The sequence below is a fragment of the Budorcas taxicolor genome, chromosome X (genome assembly GCF_023091745.1).
Source record: "Budorcas taxicolor isolate Tak-1 chromosome X, Takin1.1, whole genome shotgun sequence".
Classification (NCBI taxonomy): Eukaryota; Metazoa; Chordata; class Mammalia; order Artiodactyla; family Bovidae; genus Budorcas; species Budorcas taxicolor.
Genome location: NC_068935.1, coordinates 36310862 through 36323895, shown reverse-complemented (window position 1 = coordinate 36323895; position 13034 = coordinate 36310862).

Sequence of the window (13034 nt, the reverse complement as noted above, 5' to 3'; positions counted from 1 at the left end):
CCTAGTTAGCAAAACTAGAAGTAACAGCCTACTTTCCTTAATATTTATTACATGCTTCATTAACTATAAGGCCAATGACTAGAAATAGCTAAAGAAAGAAAGAATGAGTGGTGAAAATAAATAACAAGTATCTAAGTACTTCTTGAGCCTACAAAAGTAGGCATCTATACAATTGAATGTCTCCCAAAGCACCTGCTGCCCATAGTCATCCACCAGCTCAGACAGTAAAAAATCTGCCTGCAGTGGAGGAGACCTGGGTTCAATCTCTGGGTCAAGAAGATCCCCTGGAGAAGGGAAAGGCAACCCTCTCCAGTATTCTTGCCTGGAAAATTCCATGGAGAGAGGAGCCTGGTGAGCTATAGTCCATGGGGTTGCAAAGAGTCAGACATTACTGAGCAACTAACACACATACATACAAAATGAAAAGATAACCTATAGAATGAGAGAAAATGTCTGTAAATGATGAGATCAATGAGGGCCTAATTTCCAAAATATAAAACAGCTCATACAACTCAACAACAAAACAAATAAACAACTCTACTTCAAAATGGGCAGAAGACCTAAATAGACTTTTCTCTAAAAAAGATATGCTAATAGGCACATGAAAAGATGCTCAATGAATTGAAACTATAATGAGATAGCACCTCACACCAGTCAGAATGGTCAGCATTAATAAGTCTACAATAAACAAATGGTGGAGAGTATATGGAGAAAAAGTAATCCTCCTACAAGGTACAACCCTCCTACAAGCCACTGTGGAAAACAGTATGGAGGTTTCTCAGAAAGCTAAAAATAGAATTGCTATATGATCCTGCAACCCCATTCTTGGTTATATATCTGAACAACACTATAATTCAAAAAGATACATGCAACTCTACACTCATACACTCATAGCAGTAGCCAAGACATGGGAACAACCTTTATATCCATCAATAGATGAATGGATAAAGATGTGGTACATATACAGAATGGAATATTACTCAGCCATTAAAAGAATGAAATAATGCCATTTGCAGAACATGGATGCAACTAGAGATTATCATATTAAGTTAACTAAATCAGAAAAAGAAAGACGAATACCATATGATTTCACTTATATGTGGAACCTAAAATATGACACAAATGAATCTATCTATGAAACAGAATCACAGACATAGTGAACAGACTGGTGGTTGCCATGGGGGGAGTGGGGAGGAATAGAGTATATGGTTGGGGTTAGCAAGCTATTATATATGGAATGTATCAACAAGGTCTTACTATGTACCACAGGGAACTATATTCAATATCCTGCAATAAACCACAATGGAAAAGAATATTAAAAAGGAAGTATAAATATGTATAACTAAATCACTTTGTTGTACAGCAGTAATCAACACAACATTGTAAATCAACCATATTTCAATAAAAAAATAATTACAGAAGGGAAGTAAGAAAATCCCGTACAGACGTTAGTGATAATAGAGAATGATAGACTAATTCATTGACAAAAAAACTCTGCTACCTGTGCCTTTTAACATTCAGGATGATTAACAGCATTCCCATGTATTTCCTTTCTCTAAGCTACTTCAGCAAAGTGGTATATCTTTGAATACGCTTTCAGCAGATTATGTATGGCTAGTCAAAGACACAAAACCTTAGTAAGCCAAGGCATAATATCATCTTCTTAAGCATTGATTTTCTTTCTCCCTTTCTTTCTGTCTTACTTTCCCTTAGGTTCTTGGATGATAGCTGAGAAGCTGCAATTATACTGAGTAAGCTGCTTCTACTCAACCAGTTGAAGTAATCTTAAAATCTGCACAATGGTACATCAGCACCAAATGGTGCTTGAACTAAATCTCTTGGCTCACTTCCTACTCAGAAATAGTGGGAAGAGTGCATTAATAAGAAAATATTTCAATCATCACTGATGAAATGTTTCTGCCTACAGATACAGTGGCCTTAGAGGGCTAAAGTTTATAACAGTGAACAAGTGACAGCTTCATCCCAGATAGTCCCAGTTAACAACAATGGTCTGGACAATCATTTGCTTATATTTAATGAGATGTCAGCCATTACTCATGCCATTTGAAAGCCATGAGTAAGTGATAATGTTACACGTTTCAGAGGGCAGACGTATGCTCCTGTAGAACTTATTTATCAACACATATAATAAATAATTTAACTTGATTTAAGAAATTATTTTCCTTTCCATTTGAAGTACAAACAGAACTCAGACTAAAGAACTTTCTAATTGGCTTTTTCTTTGCTTTGAGATATTAGAGCCTGTTTGGTTTATATTTAATTAATGAATCTGTTATTTTTCAATATACTTATTTGGTGGGTGAAACAATAAAAAGAATGCTAGCAAGTAAAGAGAATATAGTCAAATGAGTATAATCCACAACATGAACACCACATAAGTAAACTTTCTAGAGCTGACTGTACTTGAAATGCCCTTATAAAAAGCCACCACTTTGAATAGCTCTTGCTTTTCTCTTTAAACAAGAAAGAATTCAAGAAGGGGCTCAAGGAGATTGGAAGAGAAATGTGTGTTGACAGATGGGCGAGCCTTCCAGTGCTCTGCTGCCAGGTAAAATGAGTCCACTGGAGTTGCAATCCGTTTCTTCCACAGCTGCGAGGCGGCTGGAGGCACATTTCACTACTTGTTAGTGCAGACCCAGTCCATTTGGAAACTGTCACGGGAAATAACAATTTGACGTTTAATAATTCATTCCTTGCTAAAGCCAATATTTTGGAATGGTATGTGAGGCATCCCACATTTAATAGCAGGAGTTTGAGCTATTGCTGGCAAGGTCATAACAACTTATTGGGCTTTGAGGCTTGAAATCTAATAGCACAAAAAAAGATGACTTTTTATATACACATGACAGCTCATCCAAAATTCTGCTCTTTCAGTTTTGCAAAAATGTAAAAACTTCCTTTTAAGGATTAACAATGTGTTAGTGAAAACACATAGGGTTTATGAACTATTCCTTTCCTAGAGCATACTTGCAGAAAGAGTTAAAATTACTCACCTGATGAAGATGAAAAGAGAGAAGGAGAAAATTAAAATATTCACTGTGCCAAGCACTTTATACATATTTATCATTTAATTCTCAAAACAAACTTGTGATATTGGTTATTGCTCCCATTTTACACGTAAAGAAAATGAGGTTACAAAAACAACCTCTTTTGATGTATTTTGTATTCAATCACAACATACAATTTACAGCATTTGAACTACTGCAGGATACAAAATATAGTTATATTTCTTTCTAGACTACTGCTTGGGTAAGGACTAACTTCAACCCCTGTACTAGACAGTGGTTTGATTGAGTTGCAAAAAATGAAATAGCTAGTGGATTAACTGGATTTAAAGGCAGATTGGTCTAATTCCAAAGTCTATATAACTTTCTTCATATCATGCTATTCCTCAACCCTGTAGGCTTATATTACTTAAGATTAATGGTCATTGGGAAAGTTTTGATGGTTAATAAAAGAATACAATTTTTTAAAAGATAAAAGAGAAGAATATCACTTCAATTCATGGAGGAATGCTAAACATTTGCCCTTATGAATGTATCCTTTTCTATTATTTCATTTGTTTATTTATTTTTGGCTGTGCTGGGTCTTTTTTTTTTTCTTTTCTTTTGTTATTATTATTATTTTACTTTACAATAATATATTGGTGTTGCCATACATCAACATGAATCCGCCACGGGTGTACACGTGTTCCCAATCCTGAAACCCCCTCCCACCTCCCTCCCCATACCATCCCTCTGGGTCATCTCAGTGCACCATCCGCAAGCATCCTGTATCCTGCATCAAACCTAGACTGGTGATTCGTTTCTTATGTGATATTATACATGTTTCAATGCCATTCTCCCAAATCATCCCCCCCTCTCCCTCTCCCACAGAGTCCAAAAGACTGTTCCATACATCAGTGTTTCTTTTGCTGTCTCGCATACAGGGTTATCGTTACCATCTTTCTAAATTCCATATATATGTGTTAGTATACAGTATTGGTGTTCTTCTTTCTGGCTTACTTCACTCTGTATAATCGGCTCCAGTTTTATCCACCTCATTAAACTAGTACAGCTACTATGGAGAACAGTGTGGAGATTCCTTTAAAAACTGGAAATAGAACTGCCTTATGACCCAGCAATCCCACTACTGGGCATACACACCAAGGAAACCAGAATTGAAAGAGACACGTGTACCCCAATGTGCTGAGTCTTTGTTGCTGTTCAGGCTTTTCTCTAGTCACTGTGCACAAGCTTCTTATTGTAGTGGCTTCTCTTGTTAGTCACAGAGTCTAGGTGCATGGGCTTCAGTAGTTGCAGCACATGGCTCAATAGTTGCAGTTCACAGGCTCGATAGTTGTGCCACACAATCTTAGTTGCTCTGTGGCACGTAGGATCTTTGCAGCTTTGGGATTGAACCCATGTATCTTGCATTGGCAGGCAGATTCTTTATCACTGAGCCACCAGGGAAGCCCTGTATCCTTGTCTTTTAATGTATTATAACAGGTAAAATGGTTTGTTAAGAAAGAGGGGCAAGCATTCGAACCCCTGGGAACCAAGTATGTGTCTCTAAAAAGAGAAAATAATTTTTGGGAAACCTAGAGCTCCCTCAAACAAACTATTTTTGTAATTTTGCTTAGGACTGACTACATTTGAAGAAATACCAAGAAACAGAACTTCTGCAGTCTGATGATCCAACATACAATTTTATTTTTCTAGATTAACATGTGATGGCTAGCAGCAAACCAGGGTAATGAATTTGTTCCCATGGCTATTTTAATGTGATCAGTGTCAATTTAATAGCAACTTTCCCATTGGATTAGCATATACCAAAACACTCAAAAACCAAATGCAGGTGTGCAACCCACAGGGCTGCTGATGGCATTATGCCAACATGGACTAAAACGAATGAATACAGTTACCATTCACTTAGCAATAGTAGTCTTATGTATAGAGTAGATGGTTATTCAAATGCCATGATATGAGCCATTCTTCTCCCCCAAATATCTTATTGCTCATATTCCCCCATATCATAGTGCCTGGAATTCTTCCACTGAAGATAGTCTTTGGGTTAAGTATTACCCCTTCTAAGGGCTTCCCTGGTGGCTTAGTTGGTAAAGAGTCTGCCTGCAATGTGGGAGAGCCAGGTTCGATCCCTGGGTTGGGAAGATACCCTGGAGAAGGAAATGGCAACCCACTCCAATATTCTTGCCTGGAGAATTCCATGAACAAAGGAGCCTGGTGGGCTATAGTCCAGAGGGTTGCAAAGAGTAGGATACAAGTGAAGCGATATAGCATGCAGATATCCATTTAGAAATTTAAAATTTCAAGAAGAATAACATATGAAATTCCTTATCACAATTCATCATATACTTTTCTTCTGTGATAAGATAACAGGGTTCCACATATGGGAATGGGATAATGGGTTGCTATAGGACATCAAAGAAAAATCTTAACTACCTTTCATTTTGACTATAGGCACTGAGAGAAATTTGAAAAAATCAACAGAATGAAACAAACAAAAGTGCCTCACTTGGCCCTTTATTTTGCCCCTTCTCTAATAGCCAGCAACCTCTATAGCTATGGATAGAAAATCAGACAAATAACTTTGACATTCTAGTGCCATGGCCAGTGTAGAAGGAGGCATGAATTACAGTGTTGATAAAAGTTCTGTCATAACTGTCACTTGGAAAAGGCTCTCAAATACATATTTGGGGAGAGAATTAAGATCCATGGCACAACTAAAGGATACAATATTTGACACTAACTATAATATAGGTAAAAAGATTTTTCCAAGGAAGAAGAAAGAAGTGTGGACTGGAGTAATCAGGGAAACTTACTGGAAGAAGGAAGACCTGAGCTGACTTTTTTCATGCCCAAACCCAGAACGCAATATAGGAGTGATAGTTATTTCATAGGACCATGCAGAGTTAGTGAAATGGTTTCATCTCTTGTGCTAATTCCAAAATATAGATAGTGGCTGCTGGTTGCCTAAAGCACTATGTTGAGAAGGATACAGAAAACTGCTTCCAGGCTTGGCATAAAAGAGTGCCATGATCAATTAAGTGATACCTATCATGGCTTCAACCATCTTACCTGGGTATGGAAGAAATAGCTCTCCAAAGACAATTTTGAGATGATACTGATAAGATCAAACATCAGAACCCCACCTGGGCTAATCTAAATCAATAGAATATATTCTCCACCACTGGGAAATTCTTATTTCCTACAGTTACAGAATTTTATTTAATTTTTTTAATTTAAATTTATTTATTTTAATTGGAGGCTAATTACTTTACAATATTGTATTGATTCTGCCACACATCAACATGAATCCGCCACGGGCGTACATGGCCTGAACATGCCCTCCCACCTCCCTCCCGTTCCATCCCTCCAGGTCATCCCAGTGCACCAGCCCATTGATCCTGTATTGAAACTGGACTGGCGATTTGTTTCTTATATGATATTATACATGTTTCCATGACATACCCCCAAATCATCCCACCCTCTCCCTCTCCCACAGCGTCCAAAAGACTGTTCTATACATCTGTGTCTCTTTTGCTGCCTAGCATACAGTGTTATGATTACCATCTTTCTAAAGTACATATATATGAGTTCAGTTCAGTTCAGTCACTCAGTCGTGTCTGACTCTTTGCGATCCCATGAATCGTAGTACGCCAGGCCTCCCTGTCCATCACCATCTCCCGGAGTTCACTCAGACTCACATCCATCGAGTCAGTGATGCCATCCAGCCATCTCATCCTCTGTTGTCCCCTTTTCCTCCTGCCCCCAATCTCTTCCAGCATCAGAGTCTTTTCCAATGAGTCAACTCGTCTCATGAAGTGGCCAAAGTACAGGAGTTTCAGTTTTAGCATCATTCCTTCCAAAGAGCACCCAGGGCTGATCTCTTTCAGAATGGACTGGTTGGATCTCCTTGCAGTCCAAGGGACTCTCAAGAGTCTTCTCTAACACCACAGTTCAAAAGCATCAATTCTTGGTGTTCAGCTTTCTTCACAGTCCAACTCTCACATCCATACATGACCACTGGAAAAACCATAGCCTTGACTAGACAGAACTTTGTTGGCAAAGTAATGTCTCTGCTTTTCAATATGCTATCTAGGTTGGTCATAACTTTTCTTTCAAGGAGTAAGCGTCTTTTAATTTAATGGCTGCAGTCACCATCTGCAATAATTTTGGAGCCCCAGAAAATAAAGTCTGACACTATTTCCACGGTTTCCCCATCTATTTCCCATGAAGTGATGGGACCAGATGCAACCATGATCTTCGTTTTCTGAATGTTGACTTTAAGCCAATTTTTTCATTCTCCTCTTTCACTCTCACCAAGAGGCTTTTTAGTTCCTCTTCACTTTCTGTCATAAGGGTGGTGTATACTGTATTGGACATCACCAGATGGTCAATACTGATATCAGACTGATTATACTCTTTGCAGCTAAAGATGGAGAAGCTCTATACAGTCAGCAAAAACAAGACAGGGAGCTGACTGTGGCTCAGATCATGAGCTCCTTATTGCCAAATTCAGACTTAAATTGAAGAAAGTAGGGAAAAAAACTAGACCATTCAGGTATGACCTAAATCAAATCCCTTATGATTATACAGTGGAAGTGAGGAATAGATTTAAGGGATTAGATCTGATAGATAGAGTGCCTGATGAACTATGGACAGAGGTTCATGACATTGTACAGGAGACACAGATCAAGACATCCCCATGGAAAAGAAATGCAAAAAAGCAAAATGGCTGTCTGGGGAGGCCTTACAAACAGCTGGGAAATGAAGAGAAGTGAAAAGCAAAGGACAAAAGGAAAGATAAAAGCATCTGAATGCAAAATCAAAAGATAGCAAGAAAAGATAAGGAAGCCTTCCTCAGTGATCAATGCAAAGAAATAAAGGAAAACAACAGAATGGGAAAGACTAGAGATCACTTCAAGAAAATTAGAGATACCAAGGGAACATTTCATGCAAAGATGGGCTCGATAAAGGACAGAAATGGTATGGACCTAACAGAAGCAGAAGATATTAAGAAGAGGTGGCAAGAATACACAGTAGAACTATACAAAAAAAGATCTTCACGACCAAGATAATGACGATGGTGTGATCACTCACCTAGAGCCAGACATCCTGGAATGTGAAGTCAAGCGGGCCTTAGAAAGCATCACTACAAACAAAACTAGTGGAGGTGATGGAATTCCAGTTGATCTATTTCAAATCCTGGAATATGATGCTGTGAAAGGGCAGCACTCAATATGTCAGCAAATTTGGAAACCTTAGCAGAGGCCACAGGACTGGAAAAGGTCAGTTTTCATTCCAATCTCAAAGAAAGGCAATGCCAAAGAATGCTCAAACTACCACACAATTGCACTCATTTCATATGCTAGTAAAGTAATGCTCAAAATTCTCCAAGCCAGGCTTCAGCAATACATGAACTGTGAACTTCCTGATGTTCAAGCTGGTTTTAGAAAAGGCAGAGGAATCAGAGATCAAATTGACAACATCTGCTGGATCATCGAAAAAGCAAGAGAGTCCAGAAAAACATCTACTTCTGCTTTATTGACTATCCTAAAGCCTTTGACTGTGTGGCTCACAATAAACTGTGGAAAATTCTGAAAGAGATGTGAATACCAGACCACCTAACCTGCCTCTTGAAAAATCTGTATGCAGGTCAGGAAGCAACAGCTAGAACTGGACATGGAACAACAGACTGGTTCCAAATAGGAAAAGGAGTATGTCAAGGCTGTATATTATCACCCTGCTTATTTAACTTATATGCAGAGTACATCATGAAACACTGGGCTGGAAGAAACACAAGCTGGAACCAAGATTCCCAGCAGAAATATCAATAACCTCAGATATGCAGATGACACCACCTTTATGGCAGAAAGTGAAGAGGAACTAAAAAGCCTCCTGATGAAAGTAAAAGAGGAGAGTGAAAATGTTGGCTTAAACCTCAACATTCAGAAAACGAAGATCATGGCATCTCGTCCCATCACTTCCTGGGAAATAGATGGGGAAACCTTGGAAACAGTGTCAGACTTTATTTTTTGGGCTCCAAAATCACTGCAGATGGTGACTGCAGCCATGAAATGAAAAGACTCTTACTCCTTGGAAAAAAAGTTATGACCAAGCTAGACAGCATTTTAAAAAGCAGAGACATTACCTTGCCAACAAAGTCCGTCTAGTCAAGGCTATGGTTTTTCCAGTAGTCATGTTATGGATGTGAAAGTTGGACTCTGAAGAAAGCTGAGCGCCAAAGAATTGATGCTTCTGAATTGTGGTTTTGGAGAAGACTCTTGAGAGTCCCTTGGACTGCAAGGAGATCCAACCAGTCCATTCTAAAGGAGATCAGCCCTGGGTGTTCTTTGGAAGGAATGATGCTAATGCTGAAACTCCTGTACTTTGACCACCTCATGAGAAAAGTTGACTCATTGGAAAAGACTCTGATGCTGGGAGGGATTGGAGGCAAGAGGAAAAGGGGACAACAGAGGATGAGATGGCTGGAAAGCATCACCGACTCGATGGACGTGAGTCTGAGTGAACTCCTGGAGTTGATGATGGACAGGGAGGCCTGGCATACTGCGACTCATGGAGTCTCCAAGAGTCGGACACAACTGAGCGACTGAACTGAACTGAACTGAACTGATAGTTTCCTTTGTTGTGCAGAAGCTTTTAATTTTAATTAGGTCCCATTTGTTTATTTTTGCTTTTACTTCCAATATTCTGGGAGGTGGGTCATAAGAGAATCTTGCTGTCATTTATGTCCGAGAGTGTTTTGCCTATGTTCTCCTCTAAGAGTTTTATAGTTTCTGGTCTTACGTTTAGATCTTTAATCCATTTGAAGTTTATTTTTGTGTATGGTGTTAGAAAGTGTACTAGTTTCATTCTTTTACAAGTGGTTGACCAGTTTTCCCAGCACCAGTTCTTAAAGAGATTGTCTTTTCTCCATTGTATATTTTTCCCTCCTTTGTCAAAGATAAGGTGTTCATAGGTGCATGGATTTATCTCTGGGCTTTCTATTTTGTTCCACTGATCTATATTTCTGTCTTTGTGACAGTACCATACTGTCTTGATGACTGGCTTTGTAGTAGAGCCTGAAGTCAGGCAAGTTGATTCCTCCAGTTCCATTCTTCTTTCTCAAGATTGCTTTGGCTATTCGAGGTTTTTTTGTATTTCCATAAATTGTGAAATTATTTGTTCTAGCTCTGTGAAAAATACCGTTGCTAGCTTGATAGGGATTGCATTGAATCTATAGGTTGCTTTGGTAGTATACTCATTTTCACTCTATTGATTCTTCTGATCCATGAACATGGTACATTTCTCCATCTATTTGTGTCCTCTTTGATTTCTTTCACCAGTGTTTTATAGTTTTATATATATATAGGTCTTTTGTTTCTTTAGGTAGATATATTCCTAAGTATTTTATTCTTTTTTTTGCAATGGTGAGTGGAATTGTTTCCTTAATTTCTCTTTCTATTTTCTCATTGTTAGTGTATAGGAATACAAGGGATTTATGTATTTTATATCCTGCAACTTTACTATATTCATTGATTAGCTCTTGTAATTTTCTGGTGGTGTCTTTAGGGTTTTCTATGTAGAGGATCATGTCATCTGCAAATGGTGAGAGTTTTACTTCTTCTTTTCCAATTTGAATTCCTTTTATTTCTTTTTCTGCTCTGATTGCTGCAGCCAAAACTTCCAAAACTATGTTGAATAGTAGTGGTGAGAGTGGGCACCCTTGTCTTGTTCCTGACTTTAGGGGAAATGCTTTCAATTTTTCACCACTGAGGATGATGTTTCCTGTGGATTTGTCATATATAGCTCTTATTATGTTGAAGTATGTTCCTTCTATTCCTGCTTTCTGGAGAGATTTTATCATAAATGGATGTTGAATTTTTTCAAAGGCTTTCTCTGCATCTATTGAGATAATCATATGGCTTTTTTCAATTTGTTAATGTGGTGTATTACATTGATTTGTGGATATTGAAGAATCCTTGCATCCTTGGGATAAAACACACTTGGTCATGGTGTATGATCTTTTTAATGTGTTGTTGGATTCTGTTTGCTAGAATTTCGTTAAGGATTTTTGCATCTATGTTCATCAGTGATATTGGCCTGTAGTTTTCTTTTTTTGTGGTATCTTTGTCTGGTTTTGGTATTAGGGTGATGGTGGCCTCATACAATGAGTATGGAAGTTTACCGTCCTCTGCAATTTTCTGGAAGAGTTTGAGTAGGATAGGTGTTAGCTCTTCTCGAAATTTCTGGTAGAATTCAGCTGTGAAGCTGTCTGGTCCTGGGCTTTCGTTTGCTGGAAGATTTCTGATTACAGTTTCAATTTCTGTGCTTGTGATGGTCTGTTAAGATTTTCTATTTCTTCATGGTTCAGTTTTGGAAAGTTGTACTTTTCTAAGAATTTGTCCATTTCTTCCACGTTTTCCATTTTCTTGGCATATTATTGCTGATAGTAGTCTCTTATGACCCTTTGTATTTCTGAGTTGTCTGTTGTGATCTCTCCATTTTCATTTCTAATTTTATTGATTTGATTTTTCTCCCTTTGTTTCTTGATGAGTCTGGCTAATGGTTTGTCAATTTTATTTATCCTTTCAAAGAATGAGCTTTTGGCTTTATTGATTTTTGCTATGGTCTCTTTTGTTTCTTTTGCATTTGTTTCTGCCCTAATTTTTAAGATTTCTTTCCTTCTACTAACCCTGGGGTTCTTCATTTCTTCCTTTTCTAGTTGCTTTAGGTGTAGAGTTAGGTTATTTATTTGACTTTTTTCTTGTTTCTTGAGGTATGCCTGTATTGCTATGAACTTTCCCCTTAGCACTGCTTTTACAGTGTCCCACAGGTTTTGGGTTGTTGTGTTTTCATTTTCATTCGTTTCTATACATATTTTGATTTCTTTTTTTGATTTCTTCTGTGATTTGTTGGTTATTCATCAGCGTGTTGTTCAGCCTCCATATGTTGGGATTTTTAATAGTTTTTCTCCTGTAATTGAGATCTAATCTTACTGCATTGTGGTCAGAAAAGATGCTTGGAATGATTTCAACTTTTTTAAATTTACCAAGGTTAGATTTATGGCCCAGGATGTGATCTATCCTGGAGAAGGTTCCATGAGCACTTGAGAAAAAGGTGAAATTCATTGTTTTGGGGTGAAATGTCCTATAGATATCAATTGGGTCTAACTGGTCTATTGTATCATTTAAAGTTTGTGTTTCCTTGTTAATTTTCTGTTTAGTTGATCTATCCATAGGTGTGAGTGGGGTATTAAAGTCTCCAACTATTATTATGTTATTGTTAATTTCCCCTTTCATACTTGTTAGCAATTGTCTTACATATTGCAGTGCTCCTATGTTGGGTACATATATATTTATAATTGTTATATCTTCTTCTTGGATTGGTCATTTGATCATTATGTAGTGTCCTTCTTTGTCTCTTTTCACAGCCTTTGTTTTAAAGTCTATTTTATCTGATATGAGTATTGCTACTCCTACTTTCTTTCGGTGTCTATTTGCATAGAATAACTTTTTCCAGCCCTTCACTTTCGGTCTATATGTGTCCCCTGTTTTGAGGTGGGTCTCTTGTAGACAACATACGTAGGGGTCTTGTTTTGTATCCATTCAGCCAGTCTTTGTCTTTTGTTTGGGGCATTCAACCCATTTATGTTTAAGGTAATTATTGATAAGTATGATCCCATTGCCATTTACTTTATTGTTTTGAGTTTGAGATTATACACCCTTTTTGTGTTTCCTGTCTAGAGAATATCCTTTAGCATTTGTTGGAGAGCTGGTTTGGTGGTGCTGAATTCTCTCAGCTTTTGTTTGTCTGTAAAGCTTTTGATTTCTTCATATTTGAATGAGATCCTTGCTGGGTACAGTAATCTGGGCTGTAGATTATTTTCTTTCACCACTTTAAGTATGACCTGCCATTCCCTCTTGGCCTGAAGAGTTTCTCTTGAAAGATCAGCTGTTATCTTTATGGGAATCCCCTTGTGTGTTATTTGTTGTTTTTCCCTTGCTGCTT